This window comes from Protomyctophum parallelum (genome assembly GCF_964188405.1).
Source record: "Protomyctophum parallelum genome assembly, chromosome: 7".
Lineage (NCBI taxonomy): Eukaryota > Metazoa > Chordata > Actinopteri > Myctophiformes > Myctophidae > Protomyctophum > Protomyctophum parallelum.
Window position 1 is genome coordinate 27,574,503 of NC_139705.1, and position 16,481 is coordinate 27,590,983.

A 16,481-nucleotide genomic window follows, 5' to 3' on the forward strand; every position below is an offset into this window, starting at 1 on the left:
TATTTCATCGGTCTTCACCAGCAATTTTTTTTTAAATATATTTTAAATAAATCTACATTTAATTTGTCTACTTATCTCATTCAGTTGTGAAAACAGACACTTGAAAAAGAGTAAAATACTCCACTATAATGCTATTTATTGATAGATTGAAATTTGAATACTTTATTAACAGGCTTTGGGCCAAGCCCCTATAGGACCTAGGCTTGTTTTCATTGTGGTCCTCGGTATAATATCGGAATCGGTCAGTATTGGCCAGATATGATCCTGCAAATAATCAGATATCGGTCATAATTTCATAATCGTGCACCGCTAATTTTAACTATTCAAAAAAGTTTTTCAAAATAGTAAAACAAGATGCAAAACAAGACGTTTGGGGATACGGGGTTTTAGGACGAAAATAGAGCCCATAAAACTAAATGGAAACTATTGAAAAGTAGTATAGAGAATACAGTTAGTTCTTCCCTTTTATTTACCCTATACACAAATTACTGTGTCAGCTACTCAGCTCACAGCCCAATCAGTGTGTAGTCAAGTTCTCTGACGACACTGTTATCCTTAGTTTACTCACAAGTGAAGGTAACACCAGTAGCCATACAACTGGAGTGGACAGGTTTGTAACCTGGTGTGATGAACATCACTTACAAGTTAATGTAAGGAAAACTGAGGAGATTGTAGTGGATCCTACTTCCTAGGTCTATAGGTGACCACATGTGGTCATGACATCAAACAAGTCACCTCTTATAAATATCTAGGAGTGCACATGGATTGTGATATAAACTGGCACTGACACTCCAATGTGACAAGTAGCCTATGTGTGCAAAAGTACACCAACGCCTTCATTTTCTCCGTAGGCTCAGACTTTTTGGTGTAAGAAACATAATGCCTGATGTTCTATAGAGCTATAGAGTCAATTCTAAGGTATGTTATCACCAGTTGGTTTGGTAAAATACAAATCTGAGATCCTTAGATTAGCCAAAATGGCAGGGAAGATCATGGGTATGTCTACACCTCCGATCACCCCCCAGGTCATCTTTGAGCAGGCCACCATTGGACAGGTTAAGACTATTGTGTCTGACCCCTCCCATGTACTATACCCTGAGTATCGGCTAATGCCATCAGGTACGAGGTCCATGCGTGCAAATATAATAGGTACAAGCATTCCTTTGTTTGCAGAGGGCAGACAGGGTAGGGGTCGAAGGTTATGAGGTGATGTTCTTCCTCTTTTTCACTAGGTATGTTGGTGTGTGGTTTTTTAAATTTGTATGAGTCACTGTGTGCCTTTGTTGTCTTGTATTGTATTGTATTGTATCTGTATCTGTATGCTGCAGGGCGGGTCGTTGGGGTCCAAGAGAAATTTCTCCCTTGGGAGACAAAATAAAGAAACCTTGACCTTGAAAAGACTATGACTAAAACTACAATTTGCTGCCAAAATCAACACCGGTTAAGACTCACCCTGTGGCTGGAGCGTGCAGTCGGTAGCGCTGTCGCCTCACAGCTAGAAGGTCCTGGGTTCGATTCCCGCTGGGCAGTGTTAACTGTGTTGACCAAGTCTAAAGACTCACAGTGCGTTTTAACAGCGGGAGAACAATGGCGAGCGACACTTGAATTTCATTGGCTATCGCCCACTATCACCGGACGACGTCGCCCTAAAACATTATTACGATATCTTGGCATTCGGCTCTGCTGAATTTACTCCCTGCTCGACACGATTAACCATCATAAACATTAAGAGCAGGGAGATAAATATACAATGAACCCCCCATGGGGAACAACAGATAGCAGAGCCCACTGGTGGTGCTGGGGAGGCGGTGGGAGCAAACAGGCGCATACCAACAGTCCGGGGACAAATGACAGCAGGAAGGACAGAGACTGAGGTTAGCTTAAATAACACGGCAATTGGTCAGCTGACTGCCGCGTCATCATCAGGCATGTACGAATGAACATGAGTAGTACCATGGTAATAAGAAGCATATGCGCCCGTGGCAAGGCATGAACCCCCTCGAGTGTGACTGACTGAACTAACTCTGCAAGCTACGTGTCATTTAATTTATCTCTGTGAATGCACCGACTACTATAAATGACGGTGGCAGAAATGTATTTATTTATATATGTGGACTGAACTGAATATGTAAGTCTACTAATTCCTGTTGTGTTATTTGCAAAGTAGCGGTGTTGCGGGACTCAGAGGGGGGGGGGGGGGGGGATTTATACAAGAAAAAAGGAACGCGTTCTTGCAGGCAGGCAGGTCAGGAATTCCCTTCAGCCTTCATAATCATATAATAAGTTTGCGACTAATATAAGTTTGCGCATCCTGGCGCTTATTCACTATTTCAGGAATAAATAGCGTACATGTTATGTATAGATATAACGATGTGGCCAAAACTGGTGTGTGTAAAAGTCGCGGTATTGTAATTTGGCTCTAGGGTAGGTACCCTCACATGTTCTCCCCGTGTCCTCTAGGGTAGGTACCCTCTAGGGTAGGTACTCTCACAAAGAGCATGCAGTAATCCTGGTCTCTAAACTGCCTGGTCAGGTCTATGCCAGCCTGATGGAGGGGAAAGGAACTGGTCGGAATAACGTGTTCCTTCCACGCGTCCAACAGGGCTAGCTCCCCCCTGTCAGGTGAAAGGAGGCGGCATGAGGCCAGTCCGTTGCTCTCCCCAGGCTGGCAGAGGGACTGTAGCGCCCAGGATTAGACAATTGACACTGGGTGAAAAAAATGAAAGGGTTGCAAAAACTGTGGGATAAAACAATTGAAAAGAAAAAAGTTAAAGAATAATTAAAAATAGCATACATGCTATGCTACATGCTCAAAATATCAGGACACTGGGGTGAAAGTGGTTACAACACATGGTTCTCAAAGTGGGGTTCAGTGGTCCTTGAAGGGATTCCAGGGGGTCACCGCAACAAAACGAATAACTTTAACCTTGAACCTAACTTGCATTCAGGCGCAGAGATGGTATAGCCTGAAAGCAAAGGTTTCAGGAAGATGGCGCTAAACGGTGTAATTAAATACTCAAAGAATGGTGTAAATGTTATCCACATTAAAGATTGAACACCCTGAAAAAAAAGGGTATCGAATGCAGTCGTTCTCAAAGTGGGGACCGGGGAAACCCAAGGGTCCATGGAAGGGTCACAGGGGGTCCCCCGGGCCCCAGCTAAATTACTTGATATAGCATCAAAATCTGTCTATAACCAATTGAACAATGTATACATTAGCCATTTGAAAATAGCCGATCTACAAGCTCACAAGATGTGACACGTTGTGAGCTTGTATCTGCTATCTGCTTCAAAACATCTTGACTTGGAACCATTTTTTTACATCATTTTCTGGGGGTCCCCAATGACAGTTAAGTCATACATGTATTTCTTAACCCATTCTGACCTGAGATCAGATTCATACGAGGTTTCCGCCAGACACACACTGGTCTGATGAACCCATTCTGACCTGAGATCAGATTCTAAAAATGTCAGTCGCTCTTCAATTTTTCAAAAATAGCAGACCTACAAGCTCGTATCGCGCCACTCGGTGGCGCGATATGAGCTTGTAGATCTGCTATTTTTAAATAGCTAAAGCATAACATGATGCTGACACCAAAATGGGTGCCCGGTCAGAATGGGTTAAGTCCTTTTTAATACTAAAATAAATTAAGAAAAAACGACTGCATCAAAAGTAATAAACAAACTATATATAAGCATAGCATAGCTTCTGTTAACTGACCAACTCAGTGGCCTTGCGGCTGCAGCTCACTCACTGCTCCAATAGATGGGTCAAATGCGGAGAACAAATGTCACTGCGGTGACAAAGTCGTCCGACCGTTTCCCAAACTCTCTAATAAAGCATTCAAATCAACCACAAGACAAACAGATAAGTATACCTTTAATAATGACCATGATCAAATCTAAGAATGTTGATAGTGACCTTTGATACAATGCATATTTAATTCAGGGGTGGCATAAAGTTATTTCTTTTCTTCCTCATAAATTTTCTATACTCGATATTATTATTATATAAATCTGATCTCCTCCATAATCAAACTCTAAATCCTCTCTTTTTGTCTTACACGCGCTTTTACGCACACACACGCACACACACACAGAGTACAGCAAGCAGCTCTGAAAGGGACACACACACACACACACACACACACACACACACACACACACACTAGACAATTCTCTGGGGCTTCATACACTTATAACAATAAATCATCAGTAACATTAAATTTGAATAAGGTTAAACATCTTGAGGCGTTCTCTTTGTTAGCATTGCCAGTACATTAAAGCTAAAAATCTGAACAGGGTGAAGTGAAAAGGGTTATTAATATTATTATTTTAGCCATGAAAATATCAACATTTAAATGTTAAACCCATTAAGACCTGAGAAGAGATTCTACAAAAAATGTATGTCTTCCAAATCCTGACAGTTTTCTGGAAAAGAAAACGTATCTGGCTGCTGCCCCCCCCTCCCATCTGAAAACATGTTCCAGGGACCTCCCAGAGGTAGGTTTTCCCTTGTCGACGGCCTACTATACCCCAATAGTGGTATGTAAGGCGTAAGGGACCTCCCAGAAGCAAAGATTAGAGTTAAAAAACGTTCACTGTGAAAGAATATCTATTCAAAGATTTGAGTCACATTTTCACGATTTTTCAAAAATAAATAGCAGATCTAGAAGATAATAGCGCTGCACCGAATGCCGCGCTATTATCTTGTAGATCTGCTATTTTTCAACGGCTTTGAAGTTTAAAAGAACGGTTAAAGTAGTTAAAAGCTATGAGGCGACACAGATGCGTCCTCAGGTCTAAATGGGTTAAATGGAGAAGGAAAAAAAAAGCAACCAAAAAACGTGGGGGGTAAACAAAAAAAGAAAAGCGCTACATGCTACATTAGCTCCAGAATTACAGAAACAACAACGACCCCTGCTGGACTTTCAGGGAACTGAGGGAGAAAAAAACAAAGCAAAAAACGGCTAGTGTATAAGATTTGAAAAAGAAAGGGGGAAAACAAAAAAGTTATTTTTTCTTTTGTTAGTTCATTATTACGAAAGAACCTGAACTCAAAACAGTATGTTTGCATTTCCATCCCATAAAATAAGACTCCTTGGTCTCTCTAGATAACATCTTTTCCCTGAAAGCTCTTTTTTTTTGCTGACACACGTTGTTGAGGTAATAACAGTAAAACAGCAACAAAAAACTAATAAAATCGTTTTTTTTTTAAACGCCGTCTCGTTGGAAATAAACTGTTATTAATTAAGGCTCCGCTCTGGAAAAAAACTATAAAACAAAAAAAACACACAACGTTCATACAACCCTCCATCGTTTACAGGACCTTCCAGCATCCGCCCGCCAAATGGACAAGAACGGCGACGTTTTTTTACTTTTTCTTCATCTTCCGATCATGGACAAAGAGACGACTGGCCACGGTTACAGATGCGAGCATGGAATATTTTTCTTCGCGTTTGAGTAAATTGTCACGCCCCTCCCTCCTACTAGCAGGGAATAAAGTACAGTTTTAGACTACGCTCCCTCAGTTTTAGACCACGCCCCCTCCTACTAGCAGGGAATAAAGTACAGTTTTAGACTACGCCCCCTCAGTTTTAGGCCATGCCCACTCCTACTAATAGTAGGGAATAAAGTACAGTTTTAGACCACGACCCCTCCGTTTTAGGCCACGCCCCCTCCTACTAGTAGGAATAAAGTACGGTTTTAGACTACGACCCCTCAGTTTTAGACCACACCCCCTCCTACTAGTAGCAAGGAATAGAGTAGTTTTAAGCCACGCCCCTCCTAGTAGCAGGGAATAAAGTTGTTTTAGACCACGCCCCCTCAGTTTTAGACCACACCCCCTCCTACTAGTAACAGGGAATAGAGTACAGTTTTAAGCCACGCCCCTCCTAGTAGCAGGGAATAAAGTAGTGTTAGACCACGCCCCCTCCTACTAGTAGGGAATAAAGTAGTTTTAGGCCACGCCCCCTCCGTTTTAGACCACACCCCCTCATACTAGTAGCAGGGAATTAAGTAGTTTTAGACCACGCCCCCTCTTAGTAGTAGTAGTAATAGTGCCGAAGTCCTGACTTCACTCGCTCACCCCTTGGTTCATGGAAGTAATTTCTCTATGGAGAATAACATGGGGTCATCTTAAAATTGTTTCATATATGCATTGTGGTCCAAAAATAAACAAGCTGTCTCGGCGATATTATCAGGGAGGTGTCTCTGTATTGTTTGTACGACAGTCAGTCACTCAAATTTGATAGTCTGTTTCTAGCGAAAATGTAACTAATTCAGCAGCAGTTTTCTCTCAGTCAGTTGATTCTTCATATCCATATGAGTGAAACGGCCGGGATGACATGTTAATTTTTCAAACACAGTTATTATATGAGGCGATCTGAAATCCCCCCTATGGGGTTTACAATGCAAAAGTACATGAACCCGTGAATTTGCGCCCTCTACCAATATCGACGTCGGACTTGCTCTATAAAGTACAGTTTTAGACTGTGACGGAGGGACGCCCTCTCAAGCCAACTTGAGCCACCGCAGAGCGAGCGCTAAAGCGCGCAAGTTGCCATGTCGAACACTGCGAACCCGTTCCGAGTTTCAACGCAACGATAGGCACAGAATAGTAAATCACGTTCTGGCGAGAGGCCCCGCCTGCCGCTCAAAGTGGCCACTAGCCAATCACAGCGCGTCCTTGCACAAGTGCGCACCTGCCAAACCTTGCACACGTACACTTAAATCAGACGCGAAGAAAATTCCACGCTCGCGTTTACAGATATAGCAGACATTTTGTCAATGAGGAAGTGTAAGTAACCAATACAAGAACGTATATAGATTTTTTTTTGCGTGTGTCCAACACAGAATCACTAGGTGAACGAACACTCACCGAGGATCAGCAGCATGTTGGCGAGAAGAGAAGAGAGGCTTTCAGAACAGACGTCGTGCACAATAATTCATTCATTCATTCGTTATTCTCCTTTACTTCAGTCATTAGTAAAGAATGCAACATTTTGGGAGGGGGGTTGGGAGGGGGTTTGCGACTAGGGCTGGGCCGTACGGACAAAATTAAATATCACAATATTTTTTTGACAAAAACACTAACTTAGACGTTAATCTGCATCCAAGTTGCAACGCGCTAAATTGACAGCCTATTCAAAAATCTGGTTAAGAGAGATAACAGGTAACAATGTTAAAAATAACAATTATTCATTCTCTAGTTGCGTATACTTCCAGCTCTTGAGAGCGTAACATTTTACACTCTCAAGAAGTTAAAGATCTAATAAGGGTCCATTTGGTTACCAACTCTCCATCATTTAGCTGGGGGACCACCTGGAAACCCCCTCAAGGACCACTGGTTGAAAACACAGCCTATAGAGAAAATGGAACAAGTCCTATCCGATTGTATTAAACGATGATAAACTCATTGCACCTGTGTACGATAGCTTGGGTTATCCTCTTTGTGTCTGTCAAGTTCTTTTTTTCATAAAAATGTCGTCATGTAGCAACTTTCTGTCCATAAAATCCATGCAGAGATTCTTTTCGAGTTTGGAGGCGCTCGTTTTCTATAAGTCAACGTTTTGCTGTCTCCTGCATTATGTGCATAATTTTCATAACAGTGTGTGTGTGTTTGCAGGACATTGAGTGATTTACAACGAGCGCTTCCAAACTTCAACACGTAGAAAAATAATCGCTGCGTGGAGTTAGATAGATAGATATGAAAGGACTTTTCTGATTCACGAATGTGATGTCAATGGAAGGTGCTGCAACTTAGATGCTAACCAAATACCTCAATATCGATACTGTGACAATAACTATATATTGTGACGCTAATATAAATGAGCAAAAAAAAAATCAAAAATAGCAAAAATAGGCTATCTACAAACCTCACAGATCACCTATTATTGCTATAAAAAAGAGAGAAATGAAGAGGGAAAGAAATGTATAAAATAAGGCCTAAGTGATTAAAACCAGGGAAAAGACGACACTTACGTACTTGTAGGTCATATCACAATACCCCAAATATTCCCAGACGATATCTAGTCTCATATCACGATATCGATATAATATCATCGATATAATTGCCCAGTCCTAGTTTCAAATAAAGATTGATGTAAGGCAAAAAAAACTAAAAAAAAAAAAACTAAATGAAAAACCTAGGGTAATAAAAAGGATGAAGCAGATTTGGACCATTGGTACTGGCTTTCATCCCTGCAAATGCAATGATCTCCTCTCGTAGAACTGGCAACCCACGCACACTTGTGGCGGGAACGTTCATGATCTCCTCGTGTCGTAGAACTGGCAACCACGCGGCGCACTGTGGCGGGAAAGTTTGAAATGGGCCAAAGTCACCAAAATTAAATAGAAAAAAAAAAAAAAAAAAAAAAAGATTAGTTTTCAATTTGTTGATGTCCTCTTGACTTGCTGTGTTGTTTGTTAAGCTAACGTCCGAGTTGACCAGGCGTCGGGGAAGCCCCACAGTCTTCTACTGTTTACTTCGATTCTGGCGATCCTTCAGTGAGAAAGGGAACAAAAATCAGTGTTCAGTTTGTTGACTTAAATCCATTTAGACCCGAGGACAGATTCTACAAATACTGTAGCTTCTAAATCGTGAAAAAAAACCCAATGTTTCAGATCAGTGGATCTCGTTCAGTGGATCTCGTTCTATATCAGTGGATCTCAATCATGTTCATGGCATGGACCCCCAAGATTATATGTATTTGGCCGCCGACCCCCATCTGAAAATATGTTGTTCCAGTGACCTGACAGATGCAAAGATTTGAGTTAAAAGAATATATTCAAAGATTTGCTCCACATTTTTGTAGCAGACCTACAAGTGTATGTAGATCTGCTATTTTTAAATAGCTAAAGCATAACATAATGCTTAAAACACCAAAAGGGGTTCCCGCCCAAAATGGGTTAAACCCATTTAGACCTGAGAACAGATTCTACAAAATGTCTTCTATAAATCATGACAGTTTTTATTTCTGGAAAAAACATGTTTCTATGTCAGTGGTTCTCAAACTATTATATAACTAGAAAGAGGCAATTCTGGGAAATTGCAAAGTGTGGTTGCCTACATCGCACCCGTCGAAAATGGAATTGCTTTTGGCTCTGCGTTGATTCAGCCACCCTCGACATGTGATTCAGATTTGGGATGGATCGGACATTCCGTGCGTGAATTGTGGCATTTTTTGTAAAATAGGCCCCTCCCACTAACTTTGGAAGACGATTATGGCCGAACGATGCAGAAGATCGGATAGGTCCCGAGATCATGTGTACCGATTTTTGTGAGATTTGGACAAAATCTGTAGGTGGAGGATCCAAAAGTGTGCGTCATGACCCAAGGAATCCAGGGGAAAAAACATTTTGATTTTATGACCTACGGTTCAAGAGTTATACCCCAAAACGTAAAGTTGGCTGTTATAGCGCCACCATGAGGCCGACCGGTATACTTCTAAGGTAATTAATTTTAGTAATTATTATGAATCTCTCCTCCAAGTCTTGTAAGTATAGCCCTTACGGTCTCAGAGGAAAAAATACTTGAAAGTGAGAAAGCAGTTCCTGTAGAAACTGCGTGGGCTCGCGTAAAATGCATTGTATAAAGTTATTGCCGTGTCAAGTTTGAAACTCGGGGACCGGAGTAATAGTGTTACCATTGGTGGTCTAAATCCATAATCAAAATTTCGGGACTGTAGCATATTGTAAACAAAAGTAGAAAATGCATTAAAGCTGAAGTAAAAGTAAAAAAAAGTATGAAAATTTGTAAAAACTAGTTTAAGCATAAATAACTGCATAAAGCGGAATAAAGTATGTGGAAGTTGTAGAAGTGTTTTTAAAAGTTTTTCTTTAAATGAAAAAAATAAATAATAATAATATTAAATAATATTAAAAGAAAATTGAAGGTTTTTCTTTTTAAGTAAAAAAAAGAAAAAAAAAAGTTTAAGTTTATTTTTAAGTTTTCCTTTTTTCCATTTTTTTTTTAATTCTTTTTTTTTTTTGTTTTTTTAATAATAATAAAAATAAACGTGCGTGCGCTTGCGAGAGCTGTGTAAAGGCCAGCCAATAGGAAGACAGGGTGTGTGTATGCGTGTGCGTGCATGCGTGCATGCTCTTGCGAGAGCTGTGTAAAGGCCAGCCAATTGCACAAATAGCAGACCTACAAGCCCACAAGGTATCGCAGAGCAACTCATTGAGATCTTGTAACTTTAATTTCAGCCCTGTAATTAAGCCCTTATATGTCTCAGCTGTGGAAGTGTAAAAGACTGCCAGCACTATGACTGGGAGATTTCAATGGTCCTGAATGGGGGAAACTATGCCCGAACAAATTGCTCTATCGCAAAAAGTAAAAGTCGAATGCAAATATTTTTTTCGCTGTGAGTGGCCTGAGATATTGCGGTACACCATGTGCGATTGTGGTGTTGGTACGATCGAAAATGTGGTTATAAGAGCGAGTTAAGAATTGTCATCGCGATAATTTCCTCGTAAGAATTATACAATGGAGGTCAATGAGCAGCTTGACTGTATTTGTGTCACTTAAAAGGCCGTAGTTCACATTCTGTATGTCTCTGTGCTTTGGTGGTCACATTGTGTGAAAGAGGACATGTGTGGCTACAACATGCGTGTAAAATGAATATTTTGGCCGGGACGACAATTTGTTTGGTAAATTTTCAAGGAAAGAATTTCACTTTCCACACTCTAGTCAAAGAAGCCCCGCACTCTAAGTTGGCACTAATTAGGCGAAACGGCCTGCGATTGAACCGTTTAACGTATTCGAATACGGTTTGAACCACGAAAAGGTCCAGAGTCGTGTGAGCTTTCTAAAGTTTAAATCACGTTTCTACGACAAAGTATGCCAGAGTAATGAGGCTGCAAAAGGTTGATTTAGAGATAAATCCTATACATTGTCAATGGGAGGAAAAAACTATAAATAAAGTTAAATATTTTAAAAAAGTATAAACTTTTTCAAAACAACTTTTTCACCAATGAAAGTTCAAAGATAGATGAACATTATAAAGTTTGAATGAAGTTTCAAAGTGAAAGTATGACGGACTAATAAGAGCTCAAAAAGGTTAACTTTGAAAAATGGGACCTTTCTTCCATCGACTCTCATTATAAAGAATGTAAAAAAAAGTTAAAAAGTATAAAAAGTATAAAACTTTGTAAAAATTCAAATACAAGCAAACATTACTGCAAAGAGCTGAACAGTTTGAAATTTGAACTACATTTCTAGCATAAAGTATGTGGAAGTAGTTAGGGTGCCAAAAAAAGGCTCGCTGTAGCGAGCCCACAATAAATATAGACTGGCAGTAACAATAGTGTGCTCGCTGAGCCTCAGGGCAACCACACTAATAATAGTATGTCAAAGTGTCCTGGGCTCACTTCCTTCCTGGACTACAAGTGTAGTAGTGAGTAGCAGCTTATTTGGGCTTGCTGTCAAATGTTGTTTTAAACCAGTGTCATGCCACAGGGAACACATTCAAGAATTGTGTTACCGTAAAAAAAAAAACTAAAATATTCCAAATATTTCTAAATATTTTTGGAAAAATAGCAGAGCTGATATTTTCAAATAGCTGATGTAACCCTTAGGGTTGTAAAACCAATTGTTATGCTATATTAACATATTTAGCTGGGGACGCCCCTGTGTGTGCTTTGGTCAGCTTCTTTGTCTTGCAAAATCTGGCACCGCTAGTGCGTCCTGCTACTATGAATGGGGCTCCATTCAAAATGTCACCAACGTAACAGTTAGCAGCTTTAAACACAATCGATCAATCTTTATTTCAGACCCAGGGAGATCCATATCACCTGGCTGTCACACAACAGAGATCAATCAAAAGAAGCATCGATTACCTGATCTAGTCGAGATCGGCTTTGAATTGGAGCAGGTTCATAGGTCTGTTGAATAAAGCACACAATGTCGTCACAAATCGCATCCCTCCAGGTCTGAAACTACACACCATGTTCTTAGCAATTGTCTCCATTACTTGTTTTCATTTCATTTGTGCGCACACGCACACGCACACACACACACACACACACACACACACACACACACACACACACACACACAACAATCCCAGCAGTTCTCCTGTTCAGCTGTCCCGATCACATTGGAAATCAGTGCCGATTACGTCACTTTCAAATGATTGGAATGGACGAGCTAAAAACAACAACGTCATAAACGGGACATCCCTAGTATCAATATTACAACGATGATGTCATGATGTCAGATTGGATATTGTCTGTGATTTTGGAAATTGTACTATTGTGATATGGCATATAAGTGTCCTATAAAAAAATTAAAAAATAAACATCAGATCTGGAAAAGAATCTGTATCGGGCAGATATTCAAAATGTGGCGATGAGACATTTTGGCTGATATCGATATCCAATATAATAATTTGCTGTTATGGGCGATAACCGAAATTACAGATGTCGATATGATCTCATTCTGTATTGAAAAATTACAATAATTTTGTCCATTCTGAAAGATACGGTGTCAGATTTAACTTAAATACCTTTAGATTTTATATTGTTGCTTTAGCTTGTAGATCTGTTCAAGCTGTTACTTTGGGCTTGTTCATCTGTAAAGACCGATTAATTAATCGGTCTGATTGATTAATCGAACTGATGCCGATGATTTGAATCAAAAACATAGTAGAATCGGAAGATACGATGTGTTTGCAGATTAATCTCCCATCACTAAAAAAAAAAAAAAAAAAAAAACGTGATCGGGACATCCGTAGTTCTGCCGACGACGATTACCTTCCTCACCACCTCCTCCTCCTTCTCGTAGTGAGAGAATCTTTTATAGGTTAGCGGCTCGACAGAGGTTGCATTTCCATCTGTCGAGATGGCAGCTCGTCAGAGTGCATTTCTAGTTATTATCATCATCATCATTACCTTCCTCACCACCTCCTCCTCCTCCTGCTTCTTCTCGTAGTGGGAGAAGTCGTCGAAGATGGACGTGGTGTGCTTGTAGGCGCCGATGATCTTCAGCACCAGCTTGGCCTTCTCCAGCGGCACCTCCTGCGTGTCCCGCGAGTTGGTCACTGGCTTGTTGTCGTTGTTCTCCAGGCGGATGTGCCGCAGCTGGCTGTTGGGCACGTCCTTGACGAAGAGCCACGCCACGTCGAACTTGCCCTTCCACTTGTCCTGCGCCCAGACGCCGGCGCTGGCGCCGTAGTCCACCGGCGAGCGCATCTCCGCCACGCCGCAGAAGTGGCCCGAGCCGTTGACGGAGAAGAGCAGGTAGACGGGGCCCTTGGCGGCCAGCGAGCGGAAGGCCTGGTCGAGGCGCTTGTTGCCGTGCTCCGTGCTGCACCAGATGGAGTACTTGATGGAGCGGTGGATGTCGTCCTCGCTGTACGACTTGATGATGAACACACGGCCGTTCTTCAGGTTCCACTCAAACTCCTGGGTTTTTTTTTAGGGTAGGGTAGGGAGGGAGGGAAAAATATATCGATTAGGGCAGTGGTTCCCAAAGTGGGTTCCAGATAAATGATAGTTTGGAACCAATTGGACCCTCATGGGTCTGTAACTCAGAGAGTGTACACTCAAGAGTTAAATTAACATTGATTTTAGAATATAAATTGGGTGTCCCAGAGATAGAAACGCCATTAATGGGAGTCCGTAGACTGCATGTCGAACTGGGGGTCCTTGAAATTAAACGGGTTGAGAATCTCTGCTAGAGCCGTAAAAATCTTCTCTTACATGGGGGTCCCTGGCATACGTTTTCAAATGGGGGTCCGCGGGCTAATTAGTGTCAATTTGGGGGGGTCCTTGACATGAAAAGGTTTGAGAAACACTGGATTAGGGGGCGCCTAGTGGTCCAGGCGCAAATATAGGCTCTAGCCTGACAGCGCGTCACGTGTTCCGAGTCCTGTTCATGACGACCTTTGCTGCATGTCTCTCCCCTTCTCTCTCTCCCTCTTTCCTGTCTGTCTTCACTAATAACTATCAATAAAGGCAAAAAATTAAAAAAACGATTAATTTCAATCTTTTTCACATCAAGGTCCATTATTTATTCGGCATCTGAGCCACGCACGGAAGCGCCAACTGAATTGTCCTTTCCTTACCTTGGGGGTTGTAAGCTGCGATTGGCCGAATTGTCCCCTCCTTACCTTGGGGTTGTAGCTGTGATTGGCTCGCAGCTTCTCCAACACGGGGTGGGAGGGGTCTAAGCCCGGGCCCGCCCCCATGGGACCGCCTCCTCCGTTGCCGACGCCCCCTCCGGCCAAGGCGGAGCCGTCCAGGCCACCTCCCCCTCCGTAGGCAGGGTTGCGGTTGCGCGGGGCCACCCAGCGGGTCTGGGGCGGCGGGGGGTGCATGGAGCTGTGGTTCTGATAGGTCTGCTGCTGCTGTGAGTGGTGGGGAGGGGGCGGAGCCTGCATGGGACGATAACCGTCGTTGTCGTTGTTTTTTGTCGTGATAAACAAGCAGTTTCACAATAATCACATCGTGGAGACTTTTAACCCATTTAGACCTAAGGACGATTTTACAAAATGTCTTCTAAATCAGTGGTGCTCAAACTATTTCATGTCAAGGATTCCCACAATTATCTGGATTTGGCCGCGGACCCCCATCTGAAAATATGTTGTTCCAGGGACCCCCCAGAAGCAAAGATTTTAGTTCAAAACGTTCGTTCTGAAAGAATATATATTAAAAGATTTGTGCCACATTTTAATGATTAAAAAAAAAATAGCAGATCTACAAGCTCAAGCTACGAGCTTGTAGATATGCTATTTTTCAGTAGCTGAAGTATAACATAATGCTTAAAACACCAAAGGAGTTCCCGCCCAAAATGGGTTCATTAGTGTGGTCTGTTGCCTAACAGGGCAACCAGACAATAGTAATTGCCCGACTTTGTTTCTAGAGCAACCCTCCCAGTAAGAGACACTCTTCCGTTTGGTTTATTTCTATTTTTATGACATCACTGTATGGGCACGGTCAAGGCCAAAGTGTTTTATGACATCACTGTATGGGCACGGTCAAGGCCAAAGTGTTTTATGACATCACTGTCTGGGCACGGTCAAGGCCAAAGTGTTTTATGACATCACTGTATGGGCACGGTCAAGGCCAAAGTGTTTTATGACATCACTGTATGGGCACGGTCAAGGCCAAAGTGTTTTATGACATCACTGTCTGGGCACGGTCAAGGCCAAAGTGTTTCATGACATCACTGTATGGGCACGGTCAAGGCCAGTGTTTTTACGACCTCACTGTATGGGCACGGTCAAGGCCAGTGTTGCCGTTTCGTGGTTGGACAAAAATCTTCTCTCTCCATCCACTACCATTGAAATAACATGTGTTTCAATTGCTTCAAATTTATATTCTGTGCGTTCAATTCTTATTTTAGCTTTGGTGACTGGCCGGGCATATATCGTTTTTTCCAAAAATTACGTTTTAGCAAATTCAACATAAACAAGGTGGAACCAGGGCGGAACAAGGCAGAAAGAGCCTGCAGGTTAGTCAGTCAGGGACCAATCAGAAGGCTGACAAAGGGTGCTAAAAGTTGACCAGGTATTTCAGGAGGTTTATAATCGATCCCAGGTGTTGCTGATGACAATTAATTTTTTATCAGTTTTACTTCACACATCTAAACGCAATCCCTGGCATCGGTAACCAGTAGCACTAATATATAGGGTCACCTATATACTGTATGCAATCTCATTTTGTGAAAATCATGCAGCACTTGTTGGCTGTCCAATTAATTTGAGTTACTCTTGTGTTTTTGTTCATGTTTTTTCTTTTTAATAAATAGAAAATAACTCAGATTCTCCGGCTGATCTCCTTCTCCGTCCTCCCTCACGCTGTGAACAAGACCCGAGATACTTAGCCCATTTAGACCCGAGGACGATTCTACAAATGCCTTCTAAATCCTGACTGTTTTCTGAAAACCCCATGTTTCAAGTTTTTCCCCAAAAACTATATGTAATTGGCCACTAACCCCCATCTGAAAATATGTAGTTCCAGGAACCCGCCCAGAAGCAAAGATTTGAGTTAAGTGAAAGAAAATATATTAAAAGATTTGAGACACATTTTCACGATTTTTCAAAATAGCAGATCTACAAGCTCTGATCAGGAGCAAACAGAAAAAGAAAAAGGTGATCGGGGACACCCCTTACCTGCATGCTCATCTGCTGCACCAATGACTGCTGGGGGGGCGGGGCGGCCATGTGGAGCTGCGGGGGCCCGTGGTGGTGGTGGTGGTGGTGTTGTTGTTGGTGGTGGGGGTGGTGATGGGGGTGGGGGGGCAGGGTTGGCGGAGCCTGGACCTTGGCCCCTCCTCCTCCCACGGAGCCCCCCTTGTTGTCCCAGGTTCCGATCTCCATGTTGTGTTTGATGGGCGGCGGCCCCCCCGGGCAGAGCCCCCCCGCCGCCCCCCCCACCTAGGGGGAGTCCCACCACGCCCCCACCGGGGGGCATCATGCCGCCGCCCACCCCCATGATGACCGGCTTGTTGTTGTTGTTGTTGTTGCTCTTGGACT

At 42.4% G+C, this 16,481-nt stretch overlaps 1 pseudogene across 1 annotated transcript in view; it reads right to left on the reverse strand.

The window, feature by feature from the left end:
* Positions 1 to 3,863: 3,863 nt before the first annotated feature.
* Positions 3,864 to 16,481, reverse strand: part of LOC310862000 (YTH domain-containing family protein 1-like) — a 27,730-nt pseudogene continuing 15,112 nt past the window's right edge. Inside the window, exons 4-8 of the transcript XR_014571052.1 lie at positions 16,119 to 16,479; positions 14,115 to 14,378; positions 12,895 to 13,407; positions 11,842 to 11,886; positions 3,864 to 8,503 (exon numbers count right to left, since the gene is read on the reverse strand). The product of XR_014571052.1 is annotated as a YTH domain-containing family protein 1-like (transcript). The remainder of the gene's footprint in view (positions 8,504 to 11,841; positions 11,887 to 12,894; positions 13,408 to 14,114; positions 14,379 to 16,118; positions 16,480 to 16,481) is intronic.